Source organism: Heloderma suspectum, chromosome 8 (assembly GCF_057233095.1).
Source record: "Heloderma suspectum isolate Gila_16-S chromosome 8, 16-S_ref, whole genome shotgun sequence".
NCBI lineage: Eukaryota > Metazoa > Chordata > Lepidosauria > Squamata > Helodermatidae > Heloderma > Heloderma suspectum.
In genome coordinates, this window is record NC_139465.1 from 19,348,237 (window position 1) to 19,361,222 (window position 12,986).

Genomic DNA, 12,986 nt, shown 5'->3' on the forward strand with positions numbered 1-12,986 from the left:
GTACAAAATGAAGCAGGACAACGGCTAATAGAGTTTTGCCAAGAGAACACGCTGATCATAGCAAACACTCTTTTCCAACAGCACAACAGCACTCTACACATGGACATCACCAGATGGTCAATATCGAAATCAGATTGATTATGTCCTTTGCAGCCAAAGATGGCGAAGCTCTATACAGTCAATAAAAACAAGACCTGGAGCTGACTGTGGCTCAGATCAAAACTTCTTGTTGCAAAATTTCGGCTTAAATTGAAGAACGTAGGGAAAACCACTAAAACATTCAGGTATGACCTAAATCATATCCCTGATGAATATACAGTGGAGGTGAGGAATAGATTTCAGGGATTAGACCTGATAGACAGAGCACCTGAGGAACTATGGACGGAGGTCCATAACATTGTTCAGGAGGCAGCAACTCAATCCATCTCAAAGAAAAAGAAAAGCAAGAAAGCAAAGTGGCTGTCTGATGAGGCTTTCCAAGTAGCTGAGGAAAGAAGGGAAGTGAAAAGCAAGGGAGAAAAGGGAAGATATATCCAACTGAATGCAGAGTTCCAGAGAATAGCAAGGAGAGACAAGAAGGCCTTCTTAAATGAACAATGCAAAGAAATCGAGGAAAACAACAGAATGGGAAAGACTAGAGATCTCTTCAAGAAAATCGGAGATCTCAAGGGGATGTTTTGTGCAAAGACGGGCATGATAAAGGACAAAGAAGGCAGGGGCCTAACAGAAGCAGAGGAGATTAAGAAGAGGTGGAAAGAATACACAGAAGAACTATACAGGAAAGATCTTAATGTCCCTGATAGCCATGATAGTGTGGTCACTGAACTTGAGCTGGACATCCTAGAGAGTGAAGTCAAGTGGGCCTTAGGAAGCATTAGTAAAAACAAAGCTAGTGGAGATGACAGTATTCCAGCTGAGCTATTTAAAATCCTAAAAGATGATGCTGTTAAAGTGCTGCACTCAATATGCCAACAAATTTGGAACATTCAACAGTGGCCACAAGACTGGAAAAGGTCAGTTTACATTCCAATTCCAAAGAAGGGCAAAGAGTGTTCAAACTACAGTACAATTGCGCTCATTTCACATGCCAGCAAGATTATGCTCAAAATTCTACAAGCTAGGCTTCAGCAGTATGCGAAACGAGAACTATCGGAAGTACAAGCTGGGTTTCGAAGAGTCAGAGGAACTAGAGATGAAATCGCTAGGGATGTCAGAATTTCTCCACGAATCTCGGGGAGGCCGAATGCCAGCGCATTCGGCCCCATGAAATTGGTGGAGAAATGGTCCCCCCCCCCAGGATGGTACTTACCTTGCTTGAATGTCCCTGGTGGCGGCGGCTCCGGTAGCGGTTCGGCGGCGGGTCGGTGGCGGTTTGGCGGCGGCCGCCAGTCTTCCAACCGGCCACCGCCGCTGCCATTTCCAAGTAAAAAAAAAAAAAGTGATAGGCTATGTAAAGATTTACGTAGCCTATCACGGCTAGATTTTTAAAAAACAGCGTGATAGGCTACGTAAATCTTTACGTAGCCAATCACGGCTGACTTTGGGGGGGGAAAAGCGCATACGCAAATGGTGGTGCCCATGGGCACCGCCATTTGCATTCCTTATTTTGGCACGTGTAGTCTACGTGAAGATTTATGTAGACTACGGCGAAAATAAGGGGAACACAAATAGTGTTGCCCTTATTTTCGCCGTAGTCTACGTAAATGTTTACGTAGACTACACGTGCCAAAATAAGGAACGCAAATGGCGGCGCCCATGGGCGCCATTTGCGTATGCGCTTTTTTTTTAAGTCAGCCGTGATAGGCTACGTAAACATTTACATAGCCTATCATGGCTGACTGCAGGGACGCAAACGGCGGCAGTTACGGCCGCCACCATTTGCGTCCCGGCAGGAGACGAGGTTTCGCGGCCGGAGGGACGGGGCGCCTCCCCCCAGCCAGAATTTCGGTGGGGAGGGGTGGGGCGCCTCCCCTCCGGCCAGAATTTCGGGGGGAGGGATGGAGTGCCTCCCCCCCACTGCAAAGCAAGCTTCGGGATCAGGTAAATGACCTTCGTCCATCCCTAGAAATCACCAACGTTTGCTGGATCATGGAGAAAGCAAGAGAATTCCAGAAAAATGTCTATTTCTGCTTCATTGACTAGGCTAAAGCCTTTGATTGTGTGGATCACAACAAACTCTGGCAAATTCTGAAAGAGATGGGGTCCCAGACCACCTTATCTGTCTCCTGAGAAACATGTACAAAGGTCAAGAAGCAACAGTAAGAACCAGACATGGAACAACCGATTGGTGCAAAATTGGGAAAGGAGTACAACAAGGCTGCATACTGTCGCCCTGCTTATTTAACTTATATGCAGAGTACATCATGAGAAACGCCGGGTTGGATGAATCACAGGTCGTAATTAAGATTGCTGGGAGAATGATCAACAACCTCAGATACGCAGACAATACCACCCTAATGGCCAAAAGCGAATAGGATCTCAAGAGCCTCTTGTTGAGGGTGAAAGAGGAGAGTGCAAAAGCTGGTTTGAAACTCAACATTAAAAAAACGAAGATCATGGCATCTGGACCCGTCACTTCCTGGCATATAGAAGGGGAAGAAATGGAAGCAGTGACAGATTGTATTTTCTTGGGCTCCAAGATCACCGCAGACGGTGACTGTAGCCATGAAATTCAAAGATGCTTGCTCCTTGGGAGGAAAGCTATGGCAAACCTAGACAGCATAGTAAGAAGCAGAGACATCACCTTGCCGACAAAGGTCCGTCTAATCAAAGCTATGGTTTTCCCAGTAGTAACGTATGGCTGTGAGAGCTGGACTATAAGGAAGGCTGAGCGCCGAAGAATTGATGCTTTCGAACTGTGGTGCTGGAGAAGACTCTTACGAGTGCCCTGGACTGCAAGGAGGTCAAATCAGTCAATCCTAAAGGAAATCAACCCTGAGTGCTCATTGGAAGGACAGATCCTGAAGGTGAAGCTCTGATATTTTGGCCACCTAATGTGAAGAGAAAACTCTCTGGAAAAGACCCTGATGCTGGGAAAGGCTGAAGGCAAAAGGAGAAGGGGATGGCAGAGGATAAGATGGCTAGATAGCATCACTGATGCAATGAATATGGACTTGAGCACACTCCGGGAGAGAGCGCAGGACAGGAAGGCCTGGCGTGCTATGGTCCATGGGGTCACAAAGAGTCAGACATGACTGAACGACTGAACAACAAAGATTCAAGGCAAAACTAAATGTGAATTCCCCCCACCAAAAAAAACATGTAAATAGCTACCTCCCCCTGCCCCCTCTGTGTCCCATGCTGGATCAAGAGGCCTTCACCCACTATTTACACATTATTAGTATTTTTTAATGAAATTGATAATTGTACATTGCTAATTGCATGACTGCTGCAATCAATGTTTACTTTGGCCCCATGAAACAGCCATGGAAGCATCTTTCCCCAAATACTACTTTTCAGATCTTTTAGACTACAACTTCCATCAGCCCCAGCCAGCACAACCAATTGTTAGGCATTATAGGAATTTTAAACCCACACATCTGGAGGGCACTGTGTTGGAGAAGGTAGCACCACCGTATGGATGATTTGGTGCCAGCCCATGCGCTCAGGCAGTAGCAGCACAATCCAGTAAGTCATTCTGCAATAATTCCCCTTTTCCAAGCTTTCTCCAAGCTCCTAGTCATTCCTATGGGGGCTTCCCCAATAAAACATTCCCTAACCCTAACCCTAACCAGACTTAAGAAATGGACAGTACAATCTTATACATAACTTCTCAATAGTAAGACCCATTTCATTCAGTGGCCTTGCTCCCATCATCTAAATGAAGCTGCATTCTTACACACATCAATATGTAGGCTTCAAGCTCATGGACAGCATTATATTCTCACTAGGAACATTGACAAGTTTTCCTAGGTTCAGACCCCTGAACTTTGTTCTGGTTCCTGCTGTGGCAGCAAACTCAGTCTGCAGCTAGTTGGGCCAGTTAGCTGATTTTCTGGACATTTTGCATATTGTTTTTGCAGGTTCTGCAGTTTGCAAAATTTCTGAACAATTTGTGCAAATAACAGCAAAATTTGCACAATTTGATCAGAAATTTGTGCCAATTGTGGGACCCGTGAAAAGAAAACATGCAAAAAATGTGAAAAGAAAATGTGCAAAAAAAAAAAAAAAGAGTTTGGGGAAAACCCCGCAGCTCAGCTTGCAAATGCAAATCAAGTCATGAATACCACAGAACTCCATTGAGTCAAAAAAGAACTGGATTTCCCAGCCACGCACATCCCTAATTCTTACTCAAGCTAAGTAACATATAAACATGCAATCCAAGAATAAACTTGGCCATAATCTGTCAGAACAGAGATGATGTCATATTAAATGGAAACACAACATATATCTTCAAATACCTAGGTACAAAAGAGGGGCAGGTGGGCATTTGGGGTGGGTTAGGGGTGTTTTAGAGCAGTGTCATTTTGTTATGTTTTGTTGTTGTTGTTCAGTTGATTATGTAAATTTGTCATTAGTATTGTATGCTGCCTAGAGTGGCCAGGTAGCCAGCCAGATGGGCGACTAATAAATCAACTAACTAACTAACTACATTTAGAACAGGACATATGGTTTATTTGTCACTAAATTATACATTCCACTCTTGGCTGTTTCTGTAACAAACCTAAACAGTGTTATCACCAACTATGCTGGTAGGTGTGAATGCCAACATATTTCCTTTATTTGTTTTTTTAAAAAATAGCACCAGGTGTTTATTTTTATTTGGGGGAGGAGGTAAAAGAGAAAGACCGAGGCAGAGGAATATCAGTATGTCACAAGAAAAAGAGAGAGAAATATGATGAAAGTGTTATAGAAAGAAAGGGCATGGAGGTAGCAGTGTGCAAATCATCAAAACTTGAGTTTATTAACATTCTCTGAATTCTGCCCTGAACTATGTTCCAACACATATCCATATCAGATTGCAAGTTCTGAGGTTTGGGATCCATTCATGCATATTTTCATTTCCATTTCCCCAAAATGTACACATCGTCTGTATACATTTTTGAAATGCACACACTTTCCCCCACTGATTAAAGTGTGCCCATGCACATTTTTTGAATGAAAGTATTTTTTGAACACTTTTTTGTTTCTTTGTTCTGTGAACTGTATTGCAAGACTGGAAATGGAGGGACAACTATAGCGTATGTCTGGGATGACATTCAATTCTGGGAGGTGTGAACTGGTAAATTCTGGTAAAACAAGGAACTGAATGAAATGTCTTGTGCATCCCTATGTGGAGGTCAATCCATCATTTGAAAAGAAAGTCACCTTGATTTCTTATGTGTATTATTTTTTTTGCCTCACTGGATTTCCCCGGCCCCCTGCTAAGCTTGTGTTTGTGAGCTGACCCAGGGTCATGTTCCTAACATCTGGGCATATTCACATTTTGTTGTTGCTCTTGTAAAAAGTTATGGATGCAATTTGCATATGTTAGGCAAATTTTGGCCATAATTTACATAATTTGCACAAATGGTGACCCGTAAAATATGCCTCACTTGTCCAAAGTGTGGCCACAAGTTGCGCAAACAGCTGCAACTTGTGCAAATTACAGCCAGAATTTGTCTAACTTAGGCAACTTGTGGCCTCTATTTGTGTAATGATGTTTACAAGAAAAAAAAAGCAGGTGAAAATCCTTGAGCTGGCCTGATTCATTGCAGATTGACTTGGGTCAGTTCATGGGCAAGTGAGCCAGAGTCTGGGGTTGGGTGCAGTCAAGCTGCTGAAAGCTCAGTGAACTAGACTCCCTGGATGGATTCCTCCAACATTCCTGTAAAAAGGATTTGTGGCATCTGTGATGAAAGCTTAGATGGCTTTTAAAGGAGATTAGATAAATTCATGGAGAAAATACCTAGCAGTGGCTGTACTGGCCCTAGGAGTGTAATCAGGTCACCTGTAGTGTTAGAGGGGCCTAGAGATCCATAATGCTTGCTTAAGTTCATTATTAGTCCAATTCCCTTGCTAGTAAGTCTCTGAGCATGTGAAGATGAGTCAAAAGGCCAATAGCGCAGCCTCACACATTCCATACCAATGAGGAGAGTGTCTCATCACTGCTGTGCCTGAGAAGCAGAGGTTGTTTACCTTAACGCTACAAGTGGCTGTGCTGGGAATCAAGTGCTGTTAGTCTAGGCTGGGAATGAACACTAGGGGTGCTTATTGTTGTTATGCTGCCTCCTTGCTTACATGTATGGTATAAAACCCATTGTACCCCATGGCTCTGGGTTCAGAGAAGCTGTCTGATCCAACCATTGGGTATGCCTGTGTGCTGTAAGTTACTCAATAAAGTCATCATGGCGATCACTCGTGACCGAGCAAGATTGTCTTCCAAAGATAGAGTCTATAAAGATAACTCTTTAAAAGGATTAGACATAGTCATAGAAAATAGGTCAATCAACACATTAATCTCTATCAGTGGGTCTGCAGGTGGCTGTAAAGTAGGGATGTATGAAAGGGACTTACCTTGTCCTGCAGCTTTTTTCATGGTGGGGGGGAGGCGCTTCGCTTCTGCCCCCGAAGTTCATGCGAGGGAGGGTGTCTTCCTGCCTCGCCCGGCTGAAATTCAGGCCGGGGGGGAGGCTTCCCGCCTCACCCAGATGAAATTCAGGCCGGGGAGAAGAGCCCTGTCTCCCCGGCCACGAACTTCAAAAGAAAAGGAAAAAAAAAAAGCCCCATGATAGGCTACGTAAAGATTTACGTAGCCTATCACAGCTAGATCTGCAAAGTCAGCCGTGATAGGCTACGTTAATCATCACGTAGCCTATCACGGGTGACTTTAAAAAAAAAAAGCGCATATGCTAATGGCGGCCCCCATAGGGAGCCGCCATTCGCGTTCCTTATTTGGTCCCTGTAGTCTACGTAAATCTTTACGTAGACTACGGCGAAAATAAGGGCAACGCTATTTTTTATTTTTATATTTGCATTGCCCTTATTTTCACCGTAGTCTACGTAAATCTTTACGTAGACTACAGGGACCAAATAAGGAACGCAAATGGCGGCTCCCTATGGGGGCCGCCATTTGCGTACGCGCTTTTTTTTTTTTTAAGTCACCCGTGATAGGCTACATGACGATTAACGTAGCCTATCACGGCTGACTTTGCAAATCTAGCCGTGATAGGCTACATTAATCGTTACATAGCCTATCACAGGGGCGTTTTTTTTTTTTAACTTTTCTTGTAATGGCGGCGGTGGCAGCTGGTCGAAAGACTGGCTGCCGCCCCTGCCCCTGACGAAGACCTGCCGAACTGCCGCTGGGACCTGCCGCCGGGAGCGACATTCGTAAAAGGTAAGTCCCATCCCGGGGGGGGGGGTGGGGGGGCAGGGGGGGTGAGAATTTCTCCCCGAACCTTTGGAGGACCGAATGTGTTGGCATTCGGCCCCCCGAAGTTTCGGGGAGAAATTCTCCCCCATCCCTACTGTAAAGGCCAATTCTGGATTGGCCTTTACAGCCTCCCACAGTGAGGCTGTACACAGCCTCCCACAGTGAGGACATAGGTTTCCAGGTGGAAGGCAGTCACGGTGAGGGTTTGCTTGATGTGCCTTCCACTGAGCTCATTTCTCCCTTTCGCTCTATACTCGTGCTTCTTCAAAGTCCATAGCGCCTTCAATATAGGCTGACCTCCAGTTGGAACGCTCATGAGTTAGAGCTTCCCAGTTCTCAATGCTTATGTTACATTTTTTTAGATTAGCTTTAAGAACATCTTTAAATCTCTTTTGCTCTCCATCAATATTCCGTTTTCCATTCATAAGTTAGGAATAGAGTAACTGCTTTGGAAGTACTCCTTTATCAGTAAACCTGGATCTGATTTATCACTATCTTGGCACCTCTAATTTAAGAGTTCAGAGCCTACTGCAGTGGCAATACAGTGGCTACTAGGGATGTTGGAGAAATTTGAGATGGACTAAGATGAGCTCAGATTTCTAAGAATCCCTAATTTTGGGGGATGCAAAATACTAGCCAGGCTGCCAGCACACCTACTTCTTTGTTGTTCAGTCATTCAGTCGTGTCCGACTCTTTTTGACCCCATGGACCATAGCACGCCAGGCCTTCCTGTCCTCCACTCTCTCCCGGAGTGTGCTCAAGTTCATATTCATTGCATCGGTGATGCTATCTAGCCATCTCATCCTCTGCCATCCCCTTGTTCTTTTGCCTTCAGTCTTTCCCAGAATCAGGGTCTTTTCCAGAGAGTTTTATCTTCGCATTAGGTGGCCAAAATATTCATGGATCACTGCCTTGTTGTGGCGAAGGGGCTTGCATAACTCAGTAAAGCCATAAGCCATGCTGTGCAGGGCCACCCAAGACGGACAGGTCATGGCAGAGAGTTCTGACAAAATTTGGTCTACTGGAGAAGGAAATGGCAACCCACTCCAGTATGCTTGCCAAGAAAACCCCATGGAACATATCACCTGCTACTTTACAATGCTTTAAAAAGAAGGAGCTGTGCTTCTGCTACCGATGATGGTCGACCCACCTCTGAGAAACTTCTGGAGATATTCTCCTCCCTTTGGAGAAAACCAGTTCAATGATTCCCCCCCCCCACTACCACCACACACACAAGCGATTTCTCTGCCCACAATTAGGATGGAGCATTTCCAGAGGTCATATGTGTACAGACCTAGTGAGCCTCCCACACTCTAAGAAGAAATGAGGCATCTCTCACCCACTGGGAAACTCATACACAAGAAACATGATGCTTCCATAATAATGTAGAACTGTCTCAAGCATTGTAAATCTTTGTGAGCAGAAGATGTGCCCTGGATTTGCTGGATCAGACTCAACTACCTGTGTCTCACTGTGTCTACCAGATGCTTCTGGAAAGCCCACAGCAAGACATGAAGGGATTAGCCCACTCCTGCTGCTGCTCCAAGGTGGCTGGTAGTGGAAGGTATAAGGACTCTGAAACCTGGAGGCTATACATAGCCATCCAGACTAGTAGCCACTACAGGTGTATGGACTGTGTAAAATCTGCTCCGTCCATTTTTCGCGGATTGTCAGGCACCTTTTGCTTCATCGTCTGCTCGCTGACAAATGCATTTTTTTTTGTCTTGCAGAAAAATATGTAAATAATTACGTACAAGGTTTTGTAAGAATTTACCTAATTTATCTTAGTCCATAACATTTAGCATATTGTCCTCCATTCCATTCAACTTTTCCTCAGCAGAAACGTGCATATTTTCCTACAAATAAATATGTGTAAATTTCAGGAAAGTAAAAAAAGCATCTGAAAGTCCACCAACTCCGTGTGGCCTGAGGGGGTTGCTCCGCAGCAGATTCCACAGGTCGGATTCTTATCTCCAGATAGGGATGGTGAAGAATTCTGCCATGGATTTCAGTGAGGCTGAATGCACTGGCATTCGGCCCCCCGAAATCCATGGCGGAACAGCCTCCCACCCCTCACCACCCCGCGTAATTCCCCCAGGAATGAAGCTTACCTGTGGTGGTGGTGGTGGCGACGGTGGCTGGTCTTTTGGCCAGCTGCTGCGGCCGCCATTTGCATCCTTCCAGGCTGCCATGATAGGCTACGTAAATATTTACGTAGCCTATCATGGCAAACAGCAGGGACGCAAACGGCGGCCGCTACATTGTTTGCGCCGCTGCTCTTTCCGTGATAGGCTATGTATGTATTTATGTAGCCTATCACGGTAAAGGCAGCCATGGAAATGGCAGCCACTACGCCATTTGCGTGGCTGCCTTTACCGTGATAGGCTACGTAAATACTTACATAGCCTATCACAAAAAGAGCAGTGGCACAAACGGTGAAGTGGCTGCCATTTGCGTTCCTGCTTTTTGCCGTGATAGGCTACGTAAATACTTAGGTAGCCTATCACAGCAGCCTGGCAGGATGCAAATGGCAGCCGCTATGGTGGCCACCATTTTCATCCTCAGCAGCCCAGCTGTGGCCGGAACTCAGGCTGTGGACGGCCTTGGCCGGCGGCTCCATGGAGCCACCGTGGAGCAGAGCTGGCCAGGGAGGATTCTGGAGGGAGGGACCGAACTCCTCCCCACCACCACAAATCACACCTGCGAAAAGGTAATTGACTTTCGTACATCCCTATCTCCAGAAGTTTCTCAGAGGTGGGTCGACCATCATCAGTGGCAGTAGCACAGCTCCTTCTTTTTAAAGCATTATAAAGAAGCAAGTACGCTGGCAGCCTGACTAGTATTTTGCATCCCTCACAATTAGGGATTCTGGAGAAATTCGAGGCAGACTAAAATCCAAACTGTGGAATCCACTGTGGAACGTCCCCCTCAGGCTGTGTGGAGTCCGTGGACTTCCGAATGAATTTTTACCTTCCCAAAATTTACGCATATAAGTTCATAGGAAAATACATAAATTTCGGCTGAGGAAACTTTGAATGGAATGGGGGCAATATGCTAAATATTACGTACTGAGGTAAATTATGTAAATACTTACATAATTATTTGCATATTTTTCCACATGTTAGAAAAAAGATATTCACATCCATCTGTGGGCGGACAATGGAACAAAAGGTACCTGACAATCCACAAAACACAGATGGAGTGGATTTAACACAGTCTGTACATCCCTACCTACAATGCCCTGGGCCTAGCTTCATTCTGGGCCACTGTTGGGTAGGAAATGGTGCCAGCCACAGAAAAAGTGATAGAGAATATTCAGATGATATTCTTTGTCAGTACCTAGAACCCCCTGACCCTGCTGTGTCTCCTTGGTGTTGGTGCCTGTTCTCCTGACCTCTCCAAGCACATAACTAGTGACAGGAGTAAGGAGAAGGACGAGCAGTGTTCACAATCTAGGGGTGTACAAAATCCCGCTTACCTGGCTCCGCCGGGTTCCACAGGTGGGGGGAGGCGCTCCTTCCCTCCCCCCGGAATCCTCACCGGGGGGGAGGCGCTCCATGCCTCCCCCCATAATCCTGGCCAGCCGGCTCCGCTCTGCGGCCAAGCTGCAGAGCCGCCAGCCTGCTCCAGCCGCCTGCAGCCGGACATCCAGCCGCTGGGCAACCCTGCAGGAACACAAATGGTGGTTGTCATAGCCGCTGTCATTTGCATCCCTGTAGTGAGCCATGATAGGATGTGTAAATATTTACGTAGCCTATCATGGCAGGGGGAAAACCCCAGTGTACGCAAATGGCGGTAGCCGCTGCCATTTGCGTAAGCTGGGTTTTTCTCCCCTTGCCGTGATAGGCTACGTAAATATTTACGTAGCCTATCACGGCAGGGGGAAAAAAAACCCAGCGTACGCAAATGGCGGCTGCTACCGCACTTTGCGTATGCTGGGTTCCCCCTCCCCGCCGTGATAGGCTACGTAAATGCAAATGGCGTCCCTGCATTAGCCGTGATAGGCTACGTAAATATTTACGTAGTCTATCACGGCTGAAGGAGGAAGCGAATGGCAGCGGCAGGACAGCCGCCATTCGCACAGCAGTGCAGATGGGAGCAGGTAGGTGCTCCGTTTCGTGCACCTTTCATGGGTTGGGGGGGCGGGGGCTTCGTTCCGCGATGGTTTTCGGGGGGCCGAGTGCACTGGCATTCGGCCTCACCAAGATCCATCATGGAATTCTCTGACATCCCTATCACAATCCTTGACTTCTTCCTGTGGCAGGTGGTGAGGATCAGGGCCAGAGGCTTTTCTAAAAACATGGCAACTGGGACAGAGACAAACAGGCCTGGGTAAGTTCTGGGCAGCTTATCGAGTGTGGGGTGGGGGCTCGACTGCAGCCCGGGGGGGCAGCGAGCAGGGGAGAGCTTGGCAGGCGCAGCTCAGGGGGCATGGGCACCAGTGGTCTGAAAGATTTGCAGACCGAAACGGGCACCCAAAATTCAGCCTTCATTAGGGATGTATGAGAATTCAGTTCCCGTACACAAACCATGTGAACTAGGCATGGATGGAATGCTTACCTGCCGTTCCAGGGCAGGGTCCACGGGGGGGGGGAGGTAATCCATTCCTCCCCCTGGAATCCTTTTCGGTCAGCTCTGCTCTGTGGCAATTCTGTGGAGCTGCCAGCTGGCTCCAAAGTGCCAGCGATACAGCTGCCATGCCATATCGCTGGCTGAAGGGGACTACTGCCTGCGGACGCAAATGGCATCCAGGATGCCATTTGTGGCTGTAAAGGCCTTAATTTAAGGTAAATGCAGCTGTAAATGGCTGCATTTACCTTAAATTAAGGCCTTTACAGCTGCAAATGGCGTCCCGGATGCAAATGGCATCCCAGACGCCATTTGCATCCTCAGTCAATCCGCCCAGCCAGCGATATGGCAATGGCGGCTGTATCGCTGGTGCTCTGGAGCCAGCCGGCAGGGAGGATCCAGCCAGCGAGGATTCCTCCTGGAGGTGCAGGTAGGAGATCCAATCCTCTGCGGACTTCGGAGGGGCGGATTCAATAGAATCTGGCCTCATTGGGGTCCATGGAGGATTTCTCCAACATCCCTAATGTGAACACATCCTGTTCGCAACCCCAAATGCAAACACAAGCAGGAACGCAATTCTCAGGAAATTTTATCAATTAACCAAACTTGTGTTCACATTCAAAAGTGCATGTGTGCACAAGTACACACTTCTAAAAATGTGCATTGGGGCACTTGCACATATGTGCACTTCTGCAAATGTTCAATTCCGCCAATTAGCCTGATCAAAAATGCACATTTTTCACATTGGAAAAAAAAGCCACTCGCATTTGTGAATGCAAACACGGTGAAATGAGCTTCGAGGAAGAATTCAGAGATTGTGAACAAACTCAAACATTACATGTTTGCCCATCCCCAGCCTCCCCCCATCCCCAAACAGCATGGCCCTTGGCCATGATAGGATTGTAGTTCAGCAGATGTGCCAGATTAGGGAAAGCTGTTATAAACCTTTTCTACCTGAATCTTGATTTCTGAAGTTTTGCCTCATCAGGAATTCTAATTTGTTTTACCATGCACAAGAACCAGATAATTTAAACATCTCACTTATGTAAACAGTGGGGAGGGG